The sequence below is a fragment of the Budorcas taxicolor genome, chromosome 15, assembly GCF_023091745.1.
Source record: "Budorcas taxicolor isolate Tak-1 chromosome 15, Takin1.1, whole genome shotgun sequence".
NCBI classification, from domain to species: domain Eukaryota; kingdom Metazoa; phylum Chordata; class Mammalia; order Artiodactyla; family Bovidae; genus Budorcas; species Budorcas taxicolor.
The window spans coordinates 45949180-45954498 of NC_068924.1; the positions used below are offsets into that span (position 1 = coordinate 45949180).

The following is a 5319-nucleotide window of genomic DNA, read 5'->3' on the forward strand; positions in this document are numbered from 1 at the left end:
GCTACTTTCTGGATTCTTTCACCTTCTTAGAAGCTGCCAGAAGCCAACGTCTTTCTAGTGAATAATGGGATACTGCTCATATTTTTTAACATGGCTCTGAGTCAGCATATGTGGGTCCTTGGCCAGCTCTCAACAAGACAGACCAGGGCAGATGAGGAGAATAAAATAAGACACTCCTTCCAGTGGTTTTTCTGCTGTCCATCCTTATGGCTCTGTATAAGCTTTACTTCTCACCAGAAAAAGAGCTGCTTCTATCACCCCCTTCATTGCTGCTGCTCTTTGTACAAAGATTGTGCTATTTAGCTCACAATTGAGGGGTTATCTAACAAGCCATGCCTGCCTGGAGGGCAAGGGTCTTGTCAGGCACTTCCTGGATGGTTTTGCCATGATCAAAAAAACTAGAGTGGTCTCTGAATTCAGTGGTTGTTCTCTCCCACCCTGCTATGGCTGTAGGAGGCCACAACCCTGTGAAACGTCACCCTTGCGCAACATCACAGTGGACCTTCGGTCAGATCTCACCATGTGGACAGCCTCTGATTTCCTGTATGTGGCTCATTTGGGTGGCCCAGTTACGAAAAAGAAGAACAAAAATTGCCAAGAAGTAGTATCTCCAGCTTTGGGTATTTTTTTGGCTACATCATTTATCCACTGCCTCTGGAGGCTTGGGTTGCTACTATGCTGGAGGGTGGTTATAAATATGCAGCTAACCCACACTTGATTTCATGGTCTGGGGAGAGGATACGTTACCATCACGTCTTCACAAGTCAGTATCCTCTTGTGAGCGCTTCCCCTGTGGCTCAGCTGGTAAAGAATCCACCTGCAATGCTGGAGACCTGGGTTTGATCCCTGGATTGTGAAGATCCCCTGGAGAAGGGAAGGGCTACCCTACCCATTTCCAGTATTCTGGCCTGGAGAATTCAATGGACTGTGTAGTCCATGGGGTGGCAAAGAGTTGGACACGACTTTTTCAAGTGAGCGACTTTCACTTCACATCCTTTTGTGAACAAGACCAAGCACTACTGTGTAGAGTACCAAAAATTGATCAACAAATCTATTTTCTAGAATCCATAGAAAGCTGATGTTCATGTGCTACTGCTCATGTATAGCTTATTGTAGAGAAAAAGTAACAGTCTTTAGCAGGTACCCACTGGAACTGGGGTGACCAACCCATCCTGATCTGCTCAGGACTGTCTCTGTTTTAATACCTAAAGTCTCCCATCTCAGGAAACCTTCAGTTTCAGTTAAGTTGGGACAGTTGGTCACCCTCAGGGAACTGAATACGGCTCTGATCAAAGGGTATGGGACTAATGAGATTTATGAGGTCCCATGTTTCAAGGAAAGTTCCATATAACTCTTAAGTGAATATGTTCATCTACATCAGTGTTATGAGGTTTCCAATATCTAAGCCAGAAAGGCCAGTACAGAGGAGGAATGATCGTTAAACATAGGATATTGAGTTAAACCACTGTAAAATTCATTAAATATTTAGTGTTTACTATGTTCCAAGCACATTTCGAGAATTGAGCAAAATAAAGGCCCTAATTTCAGAGGACAAAGTCTCAGGAATATAACCAGGAAAGTTGGCATGCTTCTTCTGGATGAACTGTGGGATAAAGGAGCAAAACAGTCATACCTTCCCAAAGCCAAATTGGTGAGGACACGATGTAGCAAGATGTTTTCATGATGTATCCTACTATTTTCTAATCTTGATTGCACATTCTGGGAGGAAAAAGTTGGACCTGCAACCTCAGTACATATTTGCAAATTATATGCATGTACTTCTCCCTGGTGGCTCAGAGGTTAAAGCGTCTGCCTCCAATGCGGGAGACCCGGGTTCTATCCCTGGGTCAGGAAGATCCCCTGGAGAAGGAAATGGCAATCCACTCCAGTATTCTTGCCTGGAGAATCCCATGGACAGAGAAGCCTAGTAGGTTACAGTCCACGGGGTCGCAAAGAGTTGGACACGACTGAGCGACTTCCCCTCACCTCACCTCCCAGGTGGTGCTAGTGGTAAAGAACCTGCCTGCCAGTGCAGCAGATGTAAGAGTTGTGGACTTGATCCCCGAGCTGGGAAGATCCCCTGGAGGAGGGCATGACAACCCACTCCAGTATTCTTGCCTGAAGAATTCCATGGACAGAGGAGGCTGGTGGGCTGCAGTCCATGGGGTCACAAAAAGTTGGACATGTCTGAAATGACTGAGCATGCATGCACTGCTAATATATGAAACACATACACAAAAATGGAAATTAAGAAAAGTTGCTCTCTAAGGCCCTCTGGGGCTGAAGCAAAAGCTCAGGGCACACATGATCAACCATTAAAGGGTGGTTTAATTCCAAGTAGGCATTAAAAGATCATTTTTAAATGCAGGTAAAATCATGGCTCTTATACAGATGTAAGAATAAAAATGAGTTGAAGATTTTATTTAACTCATTCATAGAAAACAAAAGTGATACAACCAGGTCAAAGGAGATTACCAAGCACAGACACAGTTAAAAGTCAGGAATATGGAAATGTACAAATAGAGCCAAAACTGATTTTTTGACTGTTTCTCTCTAGAAACAGAATTTGTTTGCATGTCAATAGACAAGAATTATCTGGCATTGCTATCAGTTATCTACAGTTTACAGAATCAGAATCAGACAACTCAGGTGTGCTTTAGAATAAACACTTATTTTTCCATTTATGCACATTTTTTCCCTACAGTCTCCCCACTTTTGATCAAAAAGAATCTCAGAGAATCCTGATCACAAAATGAATGTGGCCTTATTAGATATGGCCTGATTATTTACAGAGGTACAGCAAGAATGTTACCACAAAGGCCTTCTTTTAAGTTTACTCTGCTGGAGGTTTCCATAAGGAATCTCAGGTTGGAATTTTAAAAGCCTCTATTACTTGCTGTCCTGAGGCTAGGAAGCCATGCCCAAGAAACTATCCACCAGGTTTCATCTGTAGGACTTATGATACATTGTGGTGACTTCTCTCAAAGTCTTCAAAACATCTCTAGGCTCCTGTCATGGAAGTGACCTTCCTTACCAGCTGGACCCTGTAAGCGAGGTACCAGGAAAGCATTGTCAGCAATAGTCAGCAATTGTCAGCCAGGAAGTCAATCTTAGTTCCCTGAGATCTCCTTCCTTTGTCCCTGGGGTCGTGCCCACTTGGAGGGGCCTGGTGACAAGGTCACTGCTAGTATGAGCAGCCAGTCTTCTGCAAAGGAGTTGCCTGGTGGCTGCAGACACCGAAAACCACGGACCTGAAGCAGCTGGGAGTTAGAGGGTTTGATTCTCTCACTCTTCTTCCAAACAGTCCCTCTATCTGCCCCTGATTCTCTGAAACCTTTTCCAAATAGGATTAACAGGTGCTCGGATCAGCTGTCCACGATGCTCCTGTTTGGAAATTATTCGATAAAGTCCCTCCCGAAAATCCAAAAGCCATTCAGCAGGAACAAAGCACGAATGAACAGGGAGGCTTGTAAATCACTGCTTCAGTTTTTAAGACTAAGAAGCCTGAATTCGAGTCACCTTCTACCTCCATCCTGATTCTCCAGTATGGGCCATCATATGACTGATGATTGCTTTTGTGTCCCATTGAAATCTTTGGCTACTCCAAGAAACTCTTCCTGCCAAATCTGTGGAAGAAACTTTAACCTCAGTGAAAAGAACATGGGACCTCTGAGCTGAGCCTTAAATTGAGAAAGTAAAGCAGCATGTTAAAAAAACAGATTTAAGAAAAAGTATTTCAAATGCAATGGTAATTTGGACCAGTGAAATACTGCCAGGCTGGGAAGTAATTCATAGTTAGGAGAAAGGTTGGAGAATTAAGGTGCAGGGATTGCCCCCTAGTGTTCATGGTAAAGCCTGGAGTCTCCTTGTATTAAGTGAACTGAATATCACTCCTGAATTTATGCAATATTCCTCCCGAATTTATGCAACATTCCTCCCCAGAGGAAAGAGATGGTGGTAAAGTTTCAGCGAAACAAGTTCTATCGAAATATATACTTTTCTAGGATATAGAATGTGTTATCTGTTGATGGTCCAGATGCTGGTCTGGAATTAAGCTCAATTATTGTATGCCTTTCCATCCTTCTACCTCTTTCAGGTGGATGGTCCATATCATGATGTTTTATATAGTATCTTAGGAGGATATTCCAGAGAAGGCAATGGCACCCCACTCCAGTACTCTTGCCTGGAAAATCCCACGGACGGAGGAGCCTGGTAGGCTGCGATCCATGGGGTCGCGAAGAGTCGGACACAACTGAGCGACTTCCCTTTCACTTTTCACTCTCATGCATTGGAGAAGGAAATGGCAACCCACTCCAGTGTTCTTGCCTGGAGAATCCCAGGGACGGGGGAGCCTGGTGGGCTGCCGTCTACGGGGTCACACAGAGTCAGTCGGACACGACTTAAGTGGCTTAGCATCAGGAGGATATTCATACTGCAGACCTGATGTCGGTTATGTCCGAGGGATGTCCTTCATTGTGGTAGTGTTCATTCTCAGTTTGGAAGCAGTAGATGCTTTCATTGGAAATCTCATGCGTAAGTCATTCCAGTTGGCCTTTTTCTGTGTGGATTGCAGCCAGATGTTGATATATTTTGGAACATTTGAAGTATTCTTTGAGGGCAGTCTCCTTACTCTTTTTCTTCATATTAAGTAGTCTTATGGTCTCACTCTAGACATACACTTGACAGATTAGATCTTCACACGGTATCACAAATCACTCTTGTGCGTGATCTGGCCAGTCCAGTCCAGGATGTGTTCTGCAGAGATGGGGAGGAATTTTTATTTAGAAGTGGGATAAGAATCCTCCAGTAATAAGAAGACATTTTCCTTCAGATAGACTATTCACATAACACAGTTTCTAAATAAACTGGCAGAGAATCTTACACTGGAAAAACTGTTCAGCTGTATTGCAGCCACTCAGATGCAGAAAAGCACCAACTAATGGACTTAGGTCTTTGGGTCAAATATGAAGGATATTGAAGAAGGAGACAAAATAACAGTACTGCTTTGAACAGCTAATCTTCATAATTAACAGACCAATTGAAACGTAAAGAAGCATTTTTTATAACAGTATTTTGTTTCCCATGTAAGCAGCATGGAGAAAGTTGGCGCAGTTCAAAAGAAGCGAGAGATGGAAAACTGCTGATTTTGAATTTTGTGTCTGAAGCAATAGAAATGAAAACCTATTGACAATATTATTTTAAAAAGGTATTTTGTAGGGAGAGCCATTTTACAAAAGAAAAAATGTAAATGGTTAGTTCATACTCCATAATTTGGGGTAACATTTGAATGCAATAACATTTTAAAATAGTTTTGGGGAA

The 5319-nt window shown here is 42.9% G+C and overlaps 1 pseudogene; it reads left to right on the forward strand.

The window, feature by feature from the left end:
• The first annotated feature begins 1585 nt into the window (after positions 1 to 1585).
• LOC128059840 (TBC1 domain family member 12-like) lies at positions 1586 to 5009 on the forward strand (annotated as a pseudogene).
• The last annotated feature ends 310 nt before the right edge of the window (positions 5010 to 5319 follow it).